The 21,096-nt window shown below is 50.8% G+C and overlaps 1 protein-coding gene across 2 annotated transcripts in view; it reads left to right on the top strand.

Annotated features, from left to right (window-relative positions):
- Positions 1-21,096, top strand: part of NEK6 (NIMA related kinase 6) — a 101,995-nt gene that overhangs the window by 37,543 nt on the left and 43,356 nt on the right. The window contains exon 1 of one of the 2 annotated variants that reach the window (XM_059486216.1): positions 20,698-20,822. The exons of the other annotated variant lie outside the window; for it this stretch is intronic. The gene's annotated coding sequence lies outside the window, so the exon portion shown is untranslated. Of the gene's footprint in view, positions 1-20,697; positions 20,823-21,096 lie in introns of those variants that run through there. 2 annotated transcript variants of the gene reach the window in all.

Genomic DNA, 21,096 nt, shown 5'->3' on the forward strand with positions numbered 1-21,096 from the left:
AGTCCTAGCAATGCTCTGCAGGCACTGCTCACTAACAACTGCTGCTTCTCAGAACATCACCAGCAACTGTATTCTCTTTTGGAAAGAGATTTCATTGAGGCCTCCAAAGAGGAGAGCAGTAATTATGCCTCTGCTCTCCATCTGGGGAGGAAAGCCTTGACCTCCTGGCACATGGTCAGACACTGGAAACTGTTTCCTGCCAATACAAACTTCTGAAAATTTCCCATGTCGCATGAGAGGGGAGGCTTTAGTATGAGATTACAGAGCTGTTTTGGAGCCCGTTTTCTTTAGACAGCAAATACTGATGGAATATCTGTACTCTGGTATAAATAAGGCTGAATAAGGAGGAAGTCCTTGAGCCATACTGCAGTTTGCAGGGACTCATCCACAGACAGTTGTGGATTCTTTTGCATCACCCTGAGACTTCTCCCTGTTCCTGCTGCTCACACAAGTTGTCCCAGGGCTCTGTGGACACCACTGTACAAAAGCAGGCTCTCAACACAGCCTGGTAAACATGGAGAATTGTTCTGGGGCAAGTGGGGACATGATGAGCATGGTTGAACATGCCATGTGTCAGTCAGCAATGCCATACCTTTAGCAGATAAGGGAACAAGGTAATTGACTTTTCCAGGCTTGTGTTACCTGGAAACTTTCTCCCAGGTGGGGAGTCTGCAGTAACACAGAAGTGTTGGTAATTGCGATCAGCATGGTGCACATGCTGCTAAGGTGAAGCCTTCTACCTCTTGAGAAGGCGTGAGCTTGGAAGGGTTCTGGGCTTGATTGTCATTCTAGGCAAGTGTATCCTGACATCCTTTCTTTTTTACTATAAATCAGAAGCAAAATGAATAAATTAGTTATTGAAGTTCCTTGTGGGCTTCATTGATGCGATTGCAGGTGGAAAAGACAGGTAACATAACCAGAGGGAATTGGTGTCAAGGCTGCTCCTTACAGACCCAGATTATGTCACCAATCAGCTGGTGAAATAAAGAGATTTCCCGCGTATATTTAGTAAATCAACATGACAATGTCATATACAATCGGAGTTAATTAGGCAAACCTTCTTGCTGTATGTAGCATACCTCATGCCTTAGAGGTAGAGAGGCTTCTGTCAATGCTGCAGCTCTGGAAGCTCAGGGGGAACGGGCTGGGTGCAGCTTGGTGTTCAGAGGCCTCTCAGCACCCTCCTCCTCCTCCTCCCCGGGTACTGCTCAGGGTGAGCTGGGGCTGGGCGGTTTCATGGCAGCAGCTCTGAGACCGCAGAGGCCTGGCTGTAGCACGGGGCACTGCTGGGGTGTGACACAGCGGGGAGGCAGCAGCCGTGGCTGGGAAGCCTCGTGTTCCCCTCTGCCCCCAGCACTCCCCAGGTTCCCTCAGCGCCCTGTGACTGTGACCTGCTGCACTGCCAGCGGTCTCCGCTTGTCCCCCAAGAGCACACACTGCTCTGGGGTCAAGGAGGGACACGAGTGACAGGAACCCCTGCCCTACTCGAGCTGCTCACAGCTTCCTGCCATGGCTGCAGCAAAAGGCTTTGATCCCTGAGGGCCTTTCCTCGCCCCTGCCCCGGGGAGGACAGGCTGAGTGTAGGGCAGTGGAGGGGCTTGTCCAAGGTCAGCCCGTGTCAGGGCCGGGAGCCCTGCGCCATTTCCTCCTGACCGTGGGGCTCCCATCTGGTTTGATTCAGCTGTCAACCCTGGAGCAGAGAGTGGCAGTAACAAAAGGCTTTTTCAGACGTAATCCCACTAAACGGAGACAATCCTGTTATGTTTCCAGGCGACAGGAATTGAGACTTTAGTGCCAGAGTATGAGGACTCTGCCCTAAGGGCTTTGTTTCAGGACTTAATGTCAGGTGATCTCAGGGCCAGCCTGGTCTTCGTGCCCTAAAGCAGCACAGATTAAGCCCTAAAAATGCATTTTTAAACTGAGAAAAGCCCAAGAGGTGTGATAGACAATCTGGGATGGGGAGGAAACACCAGACCAGCATCCCAGTAAGAGGGATTAGTCTGGCCAAGACAATAGGAGCCGTGAATCTCCGAGGGGCATGGCCTGACGTGCCAGCTGAGGGCTGGGCTGCCCTCCCCATGCCAGCTACACCAGCCTGCCAAAGTTCAAATGTCTGACAAGCATCACACTGCAGCTCCTGTATTCCCAGCCCATGTGTCCCTGATCCCCACCAGAGGCCAGTTAATACCCAATTAACAGGACTCTTTCTAATGAACTGAGCCTTAACTGCCAGCCACTTCATCCTTTAATCTCTCCCAGGCAGTGGAAGGGCTTGGCAGGTGTCACTTCAGGCTGGGGTGATAGGGCAGATGTGGCCTGCCGAAGCACAGCCACATGGTCCCTGTCCCCTCCCTGGGGCCTTCTCCCTGAGACACCACTTACCCCAGGGCAGAGAGAATGTCCCTGTTTCCATGGGCCCTGCAGCTCTGGAGTTCATCTCTCCTTGTCCCTGGAGCTAGGAGCTGTTCCCTGGTCAGGGCAGGTATCCCAGTTTCTCTCAAATGACTGTCTTGGTCAGTCACACTCTGTCAAACACACTCTGTTCTTCTTCCCCTGTTCCCTCTTCCCTTTTGTAGCCATGCTCAGTGTGAAGGACCCAGTGCCACTCTGTGTGCCCACGCAGCCCCAAATGTATGAGTCAGCAGTCCCTTGTGAAAGGCCAAGGATGAAAGGAAAAACGGACTTCACTTGGAGATACAACCATTCTAGAGCCCTCATCAAACAAACTAGGACTGGCTGTCTTAACTTGTAAGTTTTTAGAACAGAGGGAAGCCACACCCCGGTGTCACGGGTCCCCTCAGCACCCCAGAGGGCTGGATCTGGCTGTAGGAAGCCTTAGGGGTGAGCAGCTCTGGAGTTACCGTGGCTTTGGGAGCATCAGGGCAAAGCTGTTCCACTGTGCAGAGCAGCTGCCTTGCTTTACAGACTGGTGTGCAAACCAGACTTTCCCTTCCATGCTCATCCCAAAAGTAGAAATCTGTGATATGGAACAAGTTGGGAAATCCTCTGCACATCCAATCTCAGCTCTCCCAGCCTTATCTCTGCTCACAGAGAGTGTGGGCATGCAATGCACAACAGCCTCGGGCAGGGCAAAGGGTGAAGATGCAGCACAGTGTGGGTGCTGTGGAATTTGGGGTTGGGGCCAAATGAGGCCATGGGGAAAGAAGGATCACATGAATTGTAATTCCTAGAGGCTAGAGACATCCCCTGCTTCTCCTGTGCCTCTCTGGCTTCATGTAGCAGCAGCAGAAGCTGGGGGCGGGTTGTGCTGTAGCCAATCCCACCCTGAGCACCTGATCTACCCGGGAGGTGCCTCAAGCCTCACCAAGAACTGGTTTTCAGTGGGGAGTCTGGGAGAGACAGTGCTTAGCATATGGAAATGATGTTATAGCACTCAAATCATCCTTAAGCTTCTGCAGGCTGGGCTAGCGCAGAGATTGTTTCATTGCATTTTCCTGTTTCTTTCACCTGCAGATCTCGCCATGCATCACATGCACTATTGCAGACACTGTCCTGGGCAGGGCTGGGATAGCATCAGCCCGGCTCACAAAGCGGGAAGTGGAGAGCAGGAATGCATTCAACATTGGCTTCTGTCTCTGTCAGGTGCATGCAAGAAGCTGGGCCAAAAAGTATCTGCTTAAAGCCCCAGAGCAAATGGCTGGAGCAGATCACAGCCACAAAATAGCTCCATCCCATTACTAGGACAGGAGAAAGTGGGAGAATATGATTTCCTAGGTCACAAGGCTTCTCTAGACTTTTGGGGAACTAGTGGCACAGCCCCAGTTTTGGGGAACTGTGGCACAAGCTGCTGGCACTCCTGGTGCTGTGACAGGCTCTAGCCTGGCCTGAATTGTGTCCACTGCCCTGATGTTACACAGAGCCAGGCAGCTCCTGCCGTGTGACACTGCTGTACCCCAGCCTGGCACAGAAAGGTTTGAGCTGTTCACTCACTTGTTTTCTAGAGCTGAAGAAGCAGACTGGATCCTAAGGGGTCACTGAGGATCCTGTGGGATCTATACTAACATATTGCCAGAGCAGCTTGTGCGGCTCCCCCCACTTTGCAGCCAGCAGTGTTGAACAGCAGAATTGAGTGTGAAACAGCTTCCCCGCAGACCCCATTAGCCTGAGCTGGAATTGCCAACATAAGGCCGGGCCCCCAGCCCTGGAGAGATGCTTGAGCTGAACAGTGCATCCTGTCAGAGCTTCCCAAAGCAGGAGGGAGTGAGACTCTATGAGAAACGGCAGTGCCCTTTTTGCTTTTAGGCACAGGGCCACCACTTGCCCTTTGCTTCCAAGCAAAGCCCTGGTCCCTGCCCCATGCCAGCAGGATTCTCTGAAGGATCAGGCTGCACTGAGGGTGTCCTTCTGCCTCTGATGGGGTGGGGCTTCTCTCTGCCTTAATTTCCTCCCAGATGAATTTCTCCTGTGCCTCTAATTAAGCTTCCTCTTTGGCTTAGGACTGTGGACAGTCTGAGCATTTGTAAATTAGCCATCCACCAGACAGGCTTTGTCCAGCTCTCAGCCCTCTAATTACTCTGCTCAGCCCCCAGAGATGAGGGATCTGTAGCAGGCAGACTGAGCAGAGCAGATCAGGTGCGACAGACCCTGCTTGGACAGCAGCCCTGGGAACCACAGTGCTGCTGCCCAGCACAAAGAGCAGCAGGGACACAGCCTGAGCCTGGGCCGAGCAGAGCTCTGTGCTTGCACGTTGGGAAGAAGAAAACTCTTTACTTGCATGTCTGGGCTGTGTCAGAGTCCCCCAGGCCGTGTGTGCCACCAGCCGGTGCTACCCCATGGCCCCACGTCCTGCGGAAGCGCAGAGCTGTGGCAGGTGCCCCTGGGCTGTGCCCAGCCAGCCTGAGCCCAGTCCCCTCCTCCTTGCCAGTGTGCCACTGTGTGCCCTGATCCCAGGGAACAGGAGGTGGCTGTCCCTGACTGAGGCCTTGACCAGCAGCCAGGAGCACCAGAGTAGGTGACTCCAGTTTACTGTCTGACTTCAGAGAGCTCTCTGGGGCAGGACAGCACCGTGAATCAGTGCAGTAGGCTGCTTTGGGAGAGTTCGGACTTTTATATAACACAGCCTATGAGACTCAGTTCGGTGTTTGAAGGAGACACACTGCAAGTCATTTGCAATCTCCTCTGCAGCTTCTTTACCAGCAGAGCTTGAGCAGCCCTTGCTTGAATGTTTGGATTTGTTTACAGAAAGTATTTTTACAATGCAGCAATTTGGGTTTTCTGTTTTTTTAAAAACTAACGTGCAGCCGGAAGTGTTGGGCTCATACACTGAGCTTTGCAAGACAAGGACTAAAGAAACTTGTCTGGCTGGGCTTGACTGGGGAGGCACTGAGAACACAGAGCCCAGTGACTGCTGCTCCGGGTGGAGGCACAGGCAGCCCTGCCCAGCGCCTGGCACTCACTGCCATGGACACAGCAGAGGACAGGGGCATCTCTGGGGGCAGCAGTGTGTTTGCCCTGTCCCCCCTGGGGCAGGGCAGCTGCTGCAGGATCACTCTTTATGCATAGATTAAAAGAAAAAAGTGCTCCTCTCTGAGCTTGCTGCTTTGTCTAAGTCTTGAATGATTTTCTGTCACTAGGTATCAAACTGCAGTTGAAAGGATTTCCCGTTGACATTTAGCAGTATTAAATTACAAAATAACCACAAGTCAGCCACTCAGTATGATATAAACAGTGGGATTTGACAGAGCTTTTTCTGGCCTTGGGGACCAATTTACTCATTTTTACAGTCCCAACTCCAGTCATCCACTGGTAATGCACAGTGCCTTTTGGACACCACCTATTTGGAATTAGAGACACATATGGCAGAGTGTAATTACCTATTTACTCTGCTGCTGAATCAGCAAACTGAGGCTAGTTAACATTACAGCTCATAAGCCCCTTTCATAAACATGGGTCAGTGCTGGAACTGAGCAAAATTAATTCAAAAGAAAGAAAGAATTCCTCTCAAAAGGGAAGCCAAAAAAAAAAAAATCGGATGATTTAACAGGGAAAAAATGGACCCTCAATGCTTTCTGTAAGGAAGAAATCTGAGGAACCCCAGGCAGGCTTCTGGGAGGAGGGGCCTGGACCATCGTTTATTCCCACTGGTGTAAATTGGGAGTAGCTGTGGAAATGTCTTGCTGAAAATCTAAAATAAATGAGAGGGAAATCAGGCACATTGGCCAGAGCTCCGGCTCAGCTCCCTGAGGAAACAGGCAGCTGCTCTGAGCTCTGGGCTCTGCATCCTGCTGCCCCACGGGGTCCAGCTCCTGCCAGGCTTTGTGCTGGCTTTTGGGGCTGGGCCGTGAGTCCCACTTGTTTGCATCGGGAACTTTTTAGCCCCTTGTCAGCAGTGGGCTGAATGTGCACGGGTCCTGGGTGAACACCCCCTCGCAGCCCTGCCCTGCGTAACAACCGGCAGCAGAAAGAGCTCTGCAGCTCCGTGAAGCTCAAACATTTCCTGGTGAGTAAATGCAGAGCAGCCAAGCTGGGGAACGCTGCCCGGGCAGGAACGCTGCGGGGAGGCACCGCTTGGCTGGCACGGCACAGGGGCTTCCCCAGCCCGCGGGCACGGAGAGCCCCAGCCGGTGGCACCCGGACAGCCCCAGAGCTCCCGGAGAGCCCCAGCGGGTGGCACCCGGACAGCCCCAGAGCTCCCGGAGAGCCCCAGCGGGTGGCACCCGGACAGCCCCAGAGCTCCCGGAGAGCCCCAGCCGGTGGCACCTGGACAGCCCCAGCCTGAGGTGCTCCTGAGGCGCTCCACCAGCTGCAGAGGTGGCACTGGTGGCATGTGGAGGAAAGGGCTATCTCCCACCAGTACCAGCTGCTCCCAGCAAGAACCCAGGAGCGGTGTCCTGCCCTCTGGGCAGACCAGCAGAGGGGAATCTGTCCAATGGGTAACTGGATCTCCCAGCCCTGTGTCTCGAGGGCACTGGGAGCTGCTCTGTTCCTGTTAAGTGGTTCATGTTCGGCACTCCGGGGAATTTCAGCGCCCATCCACTCTTGGCTGCAGGATAGAATGGATTCTGTCTTAATCCAGGCACTGGCATGTGGGTGTGGGTGTTGTGTCTTTGTTCCTGGGGTTTGCATATTCACGGTCTCCGATGAATATGAGCATCACAACAGCAGAGCTCAGCGGGACATGACTGGGAATGTTGTGGAGCAGAAAAATGTCCCTGTCAGCCTGGGGTGTGGGAGAGGTGCTCCAGTGTTCTGTAAAGTTTGCCAAGTTGCAGTATGACACGTGTTGGGCTTGTGGCTGAGAAGTGGGGAAAGGTGACCCTTGGGAGGGCAGGGAGGACAGCTGAACAGCTCGGACGTGGAGCTGGATCTCTGCAAGGGCAGTGTGAGCCCCTCGTTCCTCTGGTCACTCCAGTGGCCTGCAGAGCTTGGCAGCTGCTTGGCCGGTCAAGGGCAGGCGAAGGAAGCGGCTTCCCCTCCTCTCCAGATGTGCCAAACAGGCAAAATAATAGGAATATAAGCTGGCAGCAGAAAAGTGAGAGACACTTCTGGAAGGCACCATCTAAAGCTGTAGGAACATGTTTCTCCTCCCACTGACTTTCAGGGCTTTGCAATGATTAAGACACATCACTGCCAGGACTCCTCTGTAAAGCTGCTCTTAGGTGGTTTCCCTGTGGGACAGGGTGAGGTACAGGACTTCACAGGGATCTGAGGTGAGATAGGAGATGAGGTGTTGATCCCTGGCTCCATCCATGGCTGGTCCTGGCTCAGGTGTCTCTCCTGTGGGGAGCTCTGTGGGTCCTGGTGTGGAAAGCACCAGTGAGCTGTGCTGTTCACAGGGCAGGTGGTGGCATGTTGCTACCCCTGGCCTAATTTGAGTCTCACGTGGCTCCTGCTATTCCAAAATGGAAAGGAGCCATTTTAATTTCCTCCCTCTACATTAAATTTGCCATGGTGACCAGTCATTGCCACTAACAGAAGGAGAGAACTGAGTTCCTTGGCTGAAGTGAGGGGCCACAGCTGACAGGGAAGGGAGCATCAAAGCAGGGTGGGCACAGCCACCTGTGTCTTTGCCCTGACAAACCTCATGGTCTGCACAGACAAGTTCCCAGTTGTTCCCAGCACCCTGGTTTGTACAGCTGTGGTTTGGGGACAGCAATGACCATCTGCACTGCAGTGCTACAAAGGCTGATGTTTAACTTGTACTTTAAAGTGCTTCAGGGTAAGACATTACTGTGAAGTGAGTGTGGCATCCTGGAGCAGGGTCCTGCCACCAGCACCACTGGAACAGGAGTGGCCACCAGCTCCTAGAGGTGCACCAACTTGTGCTCCTTCTCTTTTTATTTCCACTCTTCACAGGGCTGGGCATCTCCTGGGCAGGTATGTGGGGAGCTGGGATTTGAACTCGTTAGCTTTGTGCAGCCTGCAGCCTGAACATATGTCTGCAGCCTATGGAGAAACAATTTTGTTTCTTGGTTTGGTTTGGTTTGGTTTGGTTTGGTTTGGTTTGGTTTGGTTTGGTTTGAGAGGAGAGGAGACCAAAGAGAGAAAATGACAAGCACTTGGGAAGACCAGCTTGTTCTGGGTGAGGTGCTGCCCAGTAGGAGCAGCAATGCCTCAGAGGCAGCTGGTGAAACTGTTCCAGGGGGCAGGACTGACATACCCATCCCTCTCACTGAGCTGAGGCCTCATTTGCAAAGAGGAATTGTGCTGGGCAAGCTTCTCTGTGGCTGCTGCTTGGACCTCTCCTGCCTAATGCGTGCGCAAGGCCAACCCATGGTGCGTCTCCAGTTGTGGAGGCCTTGTTTGGTACAAGCAGGAAATAACACAAAATTTCTTCCTTTTTGTCCCATCCTCCCTGCACGGGGACTGTGTGGAGGAGGGGGAGGCTCAGACCATAAAGCTGGGTGACTGGACTCATGTGTCTTTAGTTAATATTCTCACTGCTAGCACGGATTTTTAACTTGAAGCATTAGTTTCTCAATCTGTAAAACAGAGATGGAAACTAGAAGCCTCACAGGAATATTCTACACACTTCAGATGAAATTTGTCTTATCTGAATTCACATCTCCCTGCCTCATCCCCACAGCCCTCTATCTTTTTCTTTCTCTGTGATTTCAGACAGAAATAAATCTTGTTCCAGGCCTAAATTAAAAGACTGCTCAGAAGTCAAATCCCATCTGTGGCATGCCCTGTGACCTGGCAATCTTCCTTTACATCTCTTGAAGCTGGCAACATCCCAGAGTCTCAGGGAAGTTCTGCAGAAAGATTGTCAGGCTCCTGGGATTTAGTTTAGATCAGGATTTCCATCCCCAAAACCTGTTTTGGGGGGAAGGGAGAGAAGAAACAGTTTAACGCAGAGTTCTAAATCGGCCGTGTAAAGTCCATACACTTAAACTGTGAAGTAGTCTCTTTTATATTGGAATTTGTTGGTTTCTCTTAAAGGCTGTGGAAACTTAACTACAAGAAGTCCCCTTTCTCCCACACTTGCTTTCCCTGGGTTCTGTGTTCTCTGAGCATCCTGCCCTGGTGTGCGCTGCAGCCACTGGCAGTGGCGGGGAAGGGGCTGCAGCTTGAAATCCTGAAACTCTGAGAAGTCTGATTTTTTATCTCAAGTAAGTGTTTTTTTAAATGTCTTTATTTAATACCAGCACTTTGAAGTGTCTGCGCACTGCATCAAATGTACCTAAAGAATGCAGAGGAACAAAAATAACAGCAGGAGGCTGTTTTAAAAGCAACAGGAGATGTGATTGCACCAGGGCAGGATCAGGCTCCGGCCCTGCTGCCCTGCAGTAGGGGTGCCAGCACCATCTCCGCAGAGGGAGACAGACTTGGGAGCCACTCCAGGACTTTTCCATGGGAATTCAGCAAGACCTATTTTCTGATGAAGCTGAAGTTGGCAGCACATGTAACCAAGCCAAGGAGTTAACTCCAGAACATGGTGATTTTTAATAAAGTCACAATTGCTGCTCTGTGCTGAATGAGTCATTTTAAAGTCAGTCCCTCATAAAACAATCACTTCCCAGATCCTGCTTCCTTCTATACATGTCTCACCAGCACAGCATGCTTTTATGGCATAAACACCACCTTCGCTTATATTGCTGCTCAACAGTTACTGCTTGTTCTCAGCGATTTCTCAACAGTGAAATCCAGGCCGTGCACAATGCCAGGGAGCAGCATGCTGGGAGGAAGGGCCGGCAGCATCCACATCCAAAGGCAGCGGCGGGAGCCGCCGTTCCGGAGACAAGTGCCCTGCTGTGTGCGTGTGACACCACCCTGCTGGGCACCACGGGTCCCCTGTGCCCTGGGGCCGGGCCGTGCCCTCCCGGCCGTGCCCTCCCGGCCGTGCCCTCCCGGCCGCGGGGCTCAGCACGGACACTCATCTATCTCATCGCTTTCTAGCCCACTGATCTTCTACAAACTTTGGCAAACTGAATTCCGTGTTGGAGCCTCTTTCAGCTGCCTGCCAAATTACATAAAATTGTTTAAAATTGGCCAGTGAGCTAAAAAGATGGGGGGGGAGGGAGCTGGGGGGAGAAGACAGATGGATGGTGTGAATGCAGGAGTCTTGCGTCCTTAGGAAGCCAGGCTTAAAACATTCAGGAAACCGAAGAGGTCTCTGATCCATGAACTCTTTTGTTCCCAGGCACTAATCTACCCAACCAAGCAAGCTGTTGAAGTGCAGGATGATTTAGTTTACTTTGTTTATTTGCTTTTTGAGGAAGTGTGGGCCAAAATGATGGTTGAGAGTATGGCACGTCTCGCATTATTGACTGCGGATCGCAACCTTGTAAAACAGCATTTTTGTGAAATACACTGTGAGCATTTGTAACCTGAACACAAACTGCCAAACACACGTTCACACAACTCTGGTATTTGGTTTAATATGTATATATTTTCTTTTACAATTTGGACCTAATGAAAAACATGTGGTTTGTGCAGAGTAAAAGGAATAATAGAACTTTGTGCCGGCTGCGTCGGTTCCTGCTGGGCATTACTGACCGCATGTGCTCTCTTGCTGCCTTGTGACTCCAGATAGTGTGGAATGACTTGAACATGTTCCTCATCTCCACCCAAACCTGAACATTGCGGTTTTCAAAAACGCTGTTGTCTTGGCAACCTTCCAGATCCTTTCTGGGCATTTAAATCTTGGCTGAAACTAGTGGAGCAAAAGCACGTTCCAAGTATTTTCCCAGGCCTCTAGCACAACACCTGACTGCAACGCTGCTTTATTCTCAATACTCTATTGCTTCAGTTGTCTTTGCTCTTCTTTCAGCAGCAGTGGCACCCCTGTGGTACCTCCCCGTTTCCTTCCGGTTTAAAAGAAAGCCCCATATCTGCCCAGCATTTAGGCCAGGGACACCAAAACATTTTTGTTCTGTGGTTATTCACATCTGAGAACTGCAAACAGTGAGGACAGCGATGCTTCACAGGCTCTCCAGAGAGCTGAGTCAGCACTTTCAACTTCCTGAGTGGTACAGACTTAAGAGGGCATGAAATAGGGCTGCTGCTTTAGAAATGGCACAGAAACCCTACAAATGCAGAAAACTGCTCAAAGAAATGTAAATTTGAATGAGAGCCATTGAAACACACAGGAAAATCTTTCATTGTGAATGTAAATTTAAACAAAATCGTCTACCTCCTGCCTTCCCACACAAAGGAAACCTGCTGCCTCTTCCCTAGGAGAGTGTTTTACCAAGCTCATATGAAACTCTTTTTACAACATCCCTTTGTCTCTCTTGGAACCTGACCAAGAACTGTAAGCCTTTAAAGAGAGCTTTTTGCTTGTTCAGGCCCAAGGGGAGTAGCTGAGTATAAATAATAGATTGGCCTCTTCTGTCTCCAGTGTTTCTGTTCTGCTGCTCCTCACAGACACAACCTGGGAAAGGTGTGGCGGTGCCTGCAGCAGCACAAGAGCAGTTATCTGGTCTCCCTGGAAGAAGCACGATGATAAAGTGAGAAACAGCTGACAGGACCAGAGCTGGTATGTGCAGCCCAGCAGACATGACGTTCCAATTTTGGAAAACTGCAACTGGGGAGACTTGCTAGCTCACTGGACCTTGCTGCTGTTTTCCATACAGGGAGCCTCGGGAGAGCAATGCCTTATCTGTCCAGCCTGCTCAGCAGAAACAGCCCCTCATCCAGGCAGCTGATGGTCAACAGTTAATACCTTTGGAGCATACACCTAGCTAGTGAATAGTGTTAGGGATTTGCAAGGTACAGGCAGGCAACATGAATTTGTTTTTCCAAGGTGAACAGCTCTACCATGTCGTCCTAGAAAGCCACAATTGTCACTTGTTTTCAGTTTTGCCAGTGTTGCATTTTCAGTGTCATCCTTGCCTGTGAGCAGCACTGTTGTAACCCCAGGGGTCTGAGCTGTCCTGCTTCTCACCCGCCCCACTCCCACCCAGCCCTGCCTTTCTTCTCCTTTTATCTTGTGCCTTCTCAACTGTTAAAACCCACCTCCCCACCTTTGCTAACAGCTACCCTTTAACAGTTGTCTCTTCTCCCTCAGTGTCAGATTCTGCCTTGAATTATCAAGTTTGACACTGGCAGTTTGTCAGAACTCCCCAGCCGCTCCTTCTCCACTGCTGTGGGTTGTAGGAAGGGAGGTAGGTGCTGTTGGATAGACCCAAAAGGAAAGTCTGTATTTATCTCTTGGCAAGCAGAATTAGGAACCTGAGGGAGAGTATACAGGCTTCTGCTTACTCCTGCTCCTCAGTTCCCTTCTTGGTCTCTCTGGGCAGATTAAGGCTTTTGTGCTGTTTTTACCAAGGTCAGCGATCTATTCTTTTGTATTTGCTGTTCTCCACTCAATTAGTTGAGGGCGTTTAACATGGATTTTTCATATTTGCATCGCAAATTCCAAATGATCCATGAAAGGCAGCTGTTCAGAAACTTCTGAATTCATTATCCCCAGTGTCTCGAAAGAAACTTTGCCAGCCATTTGACTGGGGCCCTGTGTAGTCAGTATGATAGGAAACTGTCAGTCATTTATAGTCTGCATTGAAGAATTAATGTGATGCTGTGGCATCTGGTTTCCATTTTACATTCCCTGCAGCCTCTTCTTTACCTGACTTGCCATTTACTAATAGTTGTGTTGACTGATCAGTAGGTGGAGAGCTGTGCTGCAGCCCCCCAGGCCTTTGTCAGCAGGGCCATCACAGTCCTTGCACATCTCACTGCTGTGCATGTGCTGTGCACCGCGGAGAACAGCCCATGCCAGCCCACAGCCCCCTCCCTGCTCCCAGGGACACGGGCTGGGAGCGGGCACAGGATGCACAGGTACAGCTGCAGAGCACTCCTGATGCTCTTCTGCGTGACACACGCGCGTGCAAACACACCTCACAATCACATGCACAGGCTCCCAGCTCTGCATTCCCACCCCAGGTCTCAGCTGCATTCCTTGCTGCAGGAACAGCATAGCTGAGAGCCAGAGCCTGCTCTTGCTTTCTCCACTCTTTCCTTCCCTCCTTCCCTCCTTCCTTGGCCTTGCTGGGTGTGACAGGCTGAACAGAGTTGTTTATTGCCTTCGGTTCCCCGTCTAATCAGATCTCTTTCCCTGACATTATGCAGCTCAGCACAAGTACTCCAGGTGGGATGAATCCAGTTCAGTGCCCTCCTCCCACCCTTGGCTGCTCCTATCACTAATGAACTGCAAACAACCATGTTCCCCATGTTCAACCTTCACCCTGTCCGATGCATCCATAATCTAAATATAGGCCATAATTATTCTGCTGGCGTCTTTTGGCCCATTGACAGAACTGACAGTGGCAGAGGTCAGGAGACCCTTTGCACCTTTAATATATTAACCATTATTTAACCATTTCCCTGCCGCTGATTGTTACAGTCTCCCTAACACCCAGTAAATGGCTGGGATTTGTTCTTTGGCTGTTCCAAAGCTGTTCCTTAGTCTGCTCCATTCCTTTACCACTGAATGCTGATTATTTTCTTCCCTCTAATTGGGACACTTGGTTTGTTTATCTGGTTGTGCAATCAAAATGTGAACCCAGGATGCTCTTTTCCAGCCAATGACCTGCATCTCCCCCAGATGCAAATCCCAGTGCCGGAGAAAATGAGTGCAGGAATCGATCTCTTGGCCAATGCACTGTTTCCATGTTGGAAGCAGAGGCACCGACTTTCCATATTATTATTTTTATGGCCCTGTGGAACAAACAGTTGAATATGGTGCTGTGGGAGTGAACAGTGGGGAGAGAAACTAATTTGTGCTGTAAGTAATTTGATCGCAAATCATTTGGAGAATGTAAATTGTAGGGGAGAGATGTCACTCCCGGCAGAAGGTCACCTGTGTCACCTGTCAGACAGTCCCCAGTGGCGATCATGAAAATTTCTTTGTGGGATTATTAATAAATAAACATAATGCTCTGCATTTCTGCAGCACCTTTCAGTGCAGGAACAGAAAGCCCTTCAACCTTAAGAGCTATACTCTGCAATTATTTTAACTTCCTTTCAAAATACTATTTTAAAGGTTAAATTTGTAATTTGTTTGAATGTTTGAATGTTACCATCATAAGATGGTATTAAATTTAAATGACATTATTTCCACCTCCACCCCAGCTCATTTTGAGCTAAAGTGCAATCTCCATTTGACATCTTGATGAATTAAGTGAAGTTACAAGTCATTAGTTCTGAGACGTACTTTAAGTATTTGCAGCGCAGTAGCTCTTGGAAAGCACAACAGTGGTCAGGAATCCAGTGTGCTCCTACAATACACAAAGTTTTTGCACAAAGTCCCACAGAATTTATAGTTTAGTTCAAAACTATGAGCAGCATTAGAAGAGAAAGAAGGTTGGAGGTTGAAATGGTCGTGGGCTGTCCCACAGCACACAGAACACGAAGTTATGATTGCAAAGTTGTTGTGCTGTCAGTCAGCGTGCAGTGACGTGTGGCTGCTCTGCCAGAGGATGGGCCCTGGCTCTGCACCTCGGTGTGGGCATCCCCAGAGCTGTCCACAAGCTACAGGATCACCTGGGACAGGCAAAGAAAAGATGGAAGAAGAGCTGTTGATGTTGTCTGATCCCTGTGTGTTCTGCTACCAATAGTGCCTCATTTTTCATTTGCATTCTTTTGTCTCTGTGGATCCATATGATTAGTCTGAAATGTAAAACCACCCACAGCTTTCTCTGGGCAGGAGTCTCCTTTTGTCCTAGTTTTTTTTTTCACAACAACAAGCACAGCTTGGGTCCTGACTCATGAGTAGGACCAAAAATCCTTCAGTTACCAATCTGTCCTGCTGCCATTAAAGTTTATAGCAAAATTCATCCCACTTTCCTTAGCTGTGAAATGATGCAGCTTTGGTGCTATGAATCAATCTTCAGAGCAAAGGAAGAGAACAAGTCACAAAAGAAAAGTATTACCCAGAATAGATTCCTCAGAAACGATTCCCCGTGCAAGGGGCTGGGAGTGGGAAGGTGCATGCCTGCAGTGTCTGGCAGGATCACCCTGCTAACATCTGGCTGTGAAAGCTGGGGAGCTGTGCCAGCTCCTGTGGAATAACGAGGCGAGCTGACGGAGACAGAGCTGTGCATTCCTGCGAAACTCGCCCGGAACACTTGGAAAGGGTCACCGGGAGGAATGTCAGCACAAACAGGGGCAGGGCCTAGGACTGTTAAAGCCAGAGCTGCTCAATCTGGCTTCAATTGCCTTTCTCCTTCTCTTTTCTCTGTTTCTTTCTTCTCTCCTCTTCTCTGCCTGCTCAAGGAGGGGCATTTGAGCCTCACTAATGACCAGGGACACTATATAAACTATATAAACTGTATAAACAGAGATCAACTTAAGGCAGTTCATTAAGAAAACAGGGAGACAGAGCAATAAAGCTTGTGTCTTGCTTACACAATAATGAAGTACTTAGAAGGGTTTATCTTCACTATCAGCTTAACATATGGTTTGAGTTCACACCTGGGCCCAGGCTCTGCAGTTACCCTGCTGCTCTGCAGCCTCAGTGAGCCACATTCACACCCTGCCCAGAGAAGTGAGAGGGAGGCACCCGAATGAAGGTGCTCCAGAGCCCAGCAGCAAGGGCAGGGTGAGCTCTAACACCAGGCCTTAGTGGCAGCTCCAGACTCGCACAGCTGGAGCAGAGGGACAGCTCCAGGGACAGAGCTGCAGAAAGGAGAGCGTGCGCGTCAATATTCATCCATATATTCATGATCTGTAGGCTTGGGTGCTGTGATGCTCATTATCTAGGCATGACCTTAAAAACTGCACTTGATTGAGAACACGGCAGCCCATCTGCTTGGCAGCCCAGGCTGCTGGGGGCCTCACCCCAGCACGCTGCTCCCTGCACTGCTTCTCTGCTCTGCTGGCATACAGATTGAAGGAACAGGCTTCATCTCCAAACCTTTTGCTGGGGCTGAGACAAGGCATCCACAACCCTTTCTCTCTCAGGAGCACAGTGAGTGCTACCTGTGTGTGCAGGACACATAGCTTACTCTGTGTCTCAGCTCCAATTCCATGCAGCAAACTTCCTCCTCCTCCTCCTCCTCCTCGCCCCAAAATGAGCTGCAACCACAAGACTGGGTGCTTGAAAAACTCCATCTTCCACTTGTCCTTCCACAAAAGCAACAGTAGCAGCTGCCCCACAGCCCCTGTGAGGCAGAGTGGAGCTCATGCTGTAACAGTCTGCAGTTGGGGTGGTGTAGGTACCAGCGAGAGTGTGCAAAGGCTGAGGTGTTCCCTCCACTGGGATGGAGCATCTCTGCCAGCTGTCCTCTCCATGCGGGACAATGAACAAATTCATGAATGAAAATGCTCAATTTCCTGCTCTATGAGAAGAGGACAACAGGCCTCTTCCACTTTTTCTGCACTGCCCCACCCTGGTTTCAACTGACCAGAGAAATTAATGAGAACTGTTTGCTGCCACTTCATCATTTCAAACACACAACCACCAGAAAAGAGGAAGCGATTTTCAGTTTTCTGTCCATGTGAAAAATCCTTCTGCTCCTTCCTCCAGACACCTTCCTGAGCCTGTTTTTGAGCATCCCTTCTTCTTTAAAGGAAAACGTGTCTTTCTTCTAAGCAATTAAACTCTATAAAAAAGGCCATTTTCCCCATCATACTTTCCCATCTCCCCTTTCCTGGATGGCAGTCACATCCTCCAGATCTCACGCTGAGAAGGATATTCTGCCACTGGTCACATCTGGTTCCCTGATGAGATCTGCAGGCGGCCGGGCTGGAGCGTTCTGAGTCACGTGGTGGCTCTCAGTTCCTTATCTGCCCCAACACCGACGCTTTTTAATCTGCCTTGATTCTGTTTCTCTCCTTTCGGAGCACGCTTATCAGTTTGAGACTAAACTGCTGCACAAATGCTCATGAGATCAATCTACAGATCTTAAATATGGTACAAAAGAGGTGTTTCTGTGAGCAATCTGTTGGAGAGATTTTGTGCTGCCTTTTCGCCTCGTTCCACGCTGGTATGCATTCCTTCAGCATTAATGCTTCCTCTGGGACCCAACCTTATGGAAATCTGAGCCGGAGCGTGCAGGCTGCAGCCGCTCTGTGCAGCTCAGCCTGCGTGGAGGGAGCTGCGGCCCTGCCTGTGCAAGGGGCAATCCACAGCCTGGCTTCTCCAGCTACTGCTGGAAGGCTGGCTCTCCTTAAACTCTACAATTTACATTTGAAGAAGAAGGTTATTTTGGGATTGTCTTTATTTTTGCTTGTTTGTTTGTTTTTTGTGTTGCTTTTCCTCCCCTGAAAAAGAACTTCCAGCAGTCTGCTCTCTGTGTGCTATTAGGAATGGAAAATAAATAAGTCAATAGGCATATATTAAGTCAGTAAGGCCAGGAATTTATCGATAATGGACTGAGAATGAAGGATACAGTGACAGTTGCATTTAGCACTCAGGATAAACTAAATCAATCGAATTGACTATATGTTGATTTAAAATCCTTAAAGATTTGGGTCAAGATCGTTGTAGTTTTCCCAAAACGGATTTGTGAATCTCCATACCCACAAGTAACACAGGAATGTTCCTGGTTTAATGTTCTCAGCCCCTGATATTACAGTGCTCCCTTGCTGTGCTTGGCTCTGTTGGATCAATTATCATGAAGTGGCCTCACTCCCAGTGGGTCCGTGCTACAACATTGGGCTGTAAATAGTGAGGAGGCCGAGGGTGCTCTACAATCCTGTGAGTATTGGCTATAAATGCATTAGAGGCATAAAAAATTATTTCTTTGTGTTTTAGGTTAAAAAATAAGTTATTTAAATACTTTTATTTAGGTAATTCTCCATTCCTTACAGACTCACAGTAACTACTAAGAATTCCTCTGGACAGTTGAATCAGTGTGATTTTAAGAAGTGCAGATTAAGATGTACATCAACCCATCCTTGAACTGTATAAGATAATTAACTGATTAAATGAAATTATTAGCTGGGATCTGTGAATGATGCAACCCTCATTTAGATGCGTGTGTATAAAATACATTTTTTACACTTCAGGAGACTTGATCTGTGGCTGATCCTACAGACCCTGAAACACATAAGTAGTAACGTAAACATCTGAAAGTTCTCACTTCAGGGGGTGTTTGAAAGAGAATTTCACACAGAACTGTAGCACAGATATGAACAAAAGTCTATTTCTGTCAAGACTTAATTGAGGAAATTTAATTTTCTTTCTTAACTGAATTGCTGTTGATAATTTAAATTAATTCTGTCTGGTCTGTCTAATTTAGCCATGAAAAACCTGGATCTTGGAGCTGTGCACAAGAATGTAGCAGATTTTAAAAACCAGCTTTACTGAATAGAAAGACGGTAACTTATGGCAGCCTAACAATAGATATTTCTTTGTTGTTTTGATGTAAAGCACTTAAGTTCTTCCACCTCAATCCACTGACATTCTCATTTTAAGAGAAAGAAATGCATTTTTGCAAATGGTATATCAACAGACTTTGGGAAAATTGAGTTTGGAGAAAAAAAATTGAATTAATTTTGTTTCTCTAAGCACTTTCCCATGTTTCAGATTTTGTACTGATAGATTGATGATATGATTTGCTTTAAAACCAGGTGGCCTCTTAGTTTCCATCTGTTGTGTCTATTGCTCTGTCTCTAGTGAGAAGCATTGCAGAGCTGTGCAGGCATCTGCACCCCGGAGAGAAACTCTGTGCCATCAGAAATGCTCCAGGAGAGAGAATCGACTTTCTCTGTCTCTTAAATGTATCAGAAACTCAAGCCCTGGCTCTTGTTTATATTCACCCAAACTGATAGTGAATTTCTATAGCTAGGTGTAAGCAGCTTTATAACAAAACCAAAACTGAGTGATGTTTCCAGAAGAAACAGTTAAAATCTTCCCAAACAACCACGGCAGTTTTGGGTCTCTCTGGATGCTGGAGGTGGCACTGCTTTAGCAAGAAGGTTTTCCTAAAATATGAGTTTCTATGGATAAAAGCCATTTGAGCAAAGATCTACCATCATGTTTCAGGTTCTGTAAAACACACAATTATTTTGAAGTCTGTAAGTGGAGCCTACTGGAAAAAGTGACTTATTTGAACTGAAATGTCTTGGGCAGCAGGTTCCCCACAGCTCTGGTGTAGGTGGGGGTGATGCAATCAGTCGAGAGAGAGGGGACAGAGCAGCAACACGCCACGAGGGCTGCAGGCACTTCCTTGGAACACGGGCAGAGATGCAGAGTGGGGCCTTTCCCGCTGCTCCCGGGAACGCGCTCAGCAAATCCCCGGCGCTGCGGGGCAGGGCGGCTCCGTGTGCCGCTGCCTGCTGCAGACAGCTGCAGCACACCTGGGGCACTGGGAAGCGGCGGGGCCGGGGCACGGGCAGCGCGGGGAGAGCTCGGTCCTGTCCCGAAGCACGGGGCTCACCCACCGCGGGGCCCGGCCTCAGTCCGGGGGACTGGGCTGACCTTCCCCGTCCTGTCCTGCGGGACTGGCTCCCTGCTCGCTGCTAGGGCGCTTCAACTCGTCTGCCCTAGAGGAGTGATCGGAAAGAAGAAAAAGCACTTTAAAGTAGTATTTTTACTAGCAAAGGGCTGCATGGAAATGGTTAGAGTGGCAAAGGCGCTTTTGCTGGCACACCATGTTTCATTTGTGAGCTGCTCTAGGGCTGCTGTTAGCACTGAGCCGTGCCAGCGCTGGGAGCTTCCAGCCGTACCAGCAAACATCTCCACGGAAGTTTGACAAAGGTGACAGCACTTGACAAAATAGGAGCAATTGCCCTGGTCCCGAGCCCCGCCGCTGCGCAGGGACCACTGCTGAGCCTCGCTCGTTTGGTTTGTGTTTATTGCCACGTTCGTGCTCACTTGTGAAAAAAACCTGTTGAATTTGAGGTTCAAATTCAATCTATGCCGAGTACTCATGCCTTAATTTGCAGACTGAGGATTTTCTATCCCAAAAGCTGGATAGATTCTGGAGCCAAACCCGTTCAGGCCGGCTCGTGCAGGAACTCGGCTGCGCCGCACTTGAGGCCCGGGGCTCCGAAACGCCTGGGCCGGACCTGCGATGGGTCCCGCTCCGAGCCGAGCGGCCCCTGCCGCCCTCCCGCAGCCGCGGCGGGAGGGGATGCCGGGCCCGGGGAGCCGGGGGGGGGGAGCGGCGGGCGGCCCTTGGGTCCCGCGGGGCAGCGCCGTGGGGCCGTGGGGCCGTGGGGCCGGGGCCGGGGCCGCTCCAGGTGCGGGGCCGCAGGTGGCGCCGAGCGCGCACGCGCCGCCCCCCGCGCGCGGCCCCCGCCCGGCCTGCGTGGCAGCGGCGGCGCGCGCGCCCGAGCGGCGGCGCGTGCGCGGGAGCGCGGGGCGGGCGCGCGCGCGGCGAAGTTCCGTGCGGGACGCGGCGCCGCTCGCTCGGTCCTGCGGGGCTCCCGCGCCCCCGCGCCGGCACCGCCGCGCCTCCGCCGCGCCGCAGGTGAGACTCGGGGCCCTGCGCTCCGCCGGGCCGCGCCGCCCCGCGCCGGGGGTGTGTGCCCGCCCGCCGCGGGCCCCGGCCCCGCGCGGCGCCTCCGGGCAGCCCCGGCTGGGCCGCGGCACCGAGCGAGGGGCGGCGGGGGGGATCGAGCGGCGGGGCCGCGCGGGAGCGGGGGGTCCGGGCCGCGGGGCCCGCACGTGCCCGGCCGGGAGCGGGAAGCGGCCGGGAGCGGCACCGGGCGGGTCAGCCCGGCGCCGCCGGACGGGCCGAGCGG

The sequence above is a fragment of the Ammospiza nelsoni genome, chromosome 20 (assembly GCF_027579445.1).
Source record: "Ammospiza nelsoni isolate bAmmNel1 chromosome 20, bAmmNel1.pri, whole genome shotgun sequence".
In the NCBI taxonomy this organism is placed as follows: domain Eukaryota; kingdom Metazoa; phylum Chordata; class Aves; order Passeriformes; family Passerellidae; genus Ammospiza; species Ammospiza nelsoni.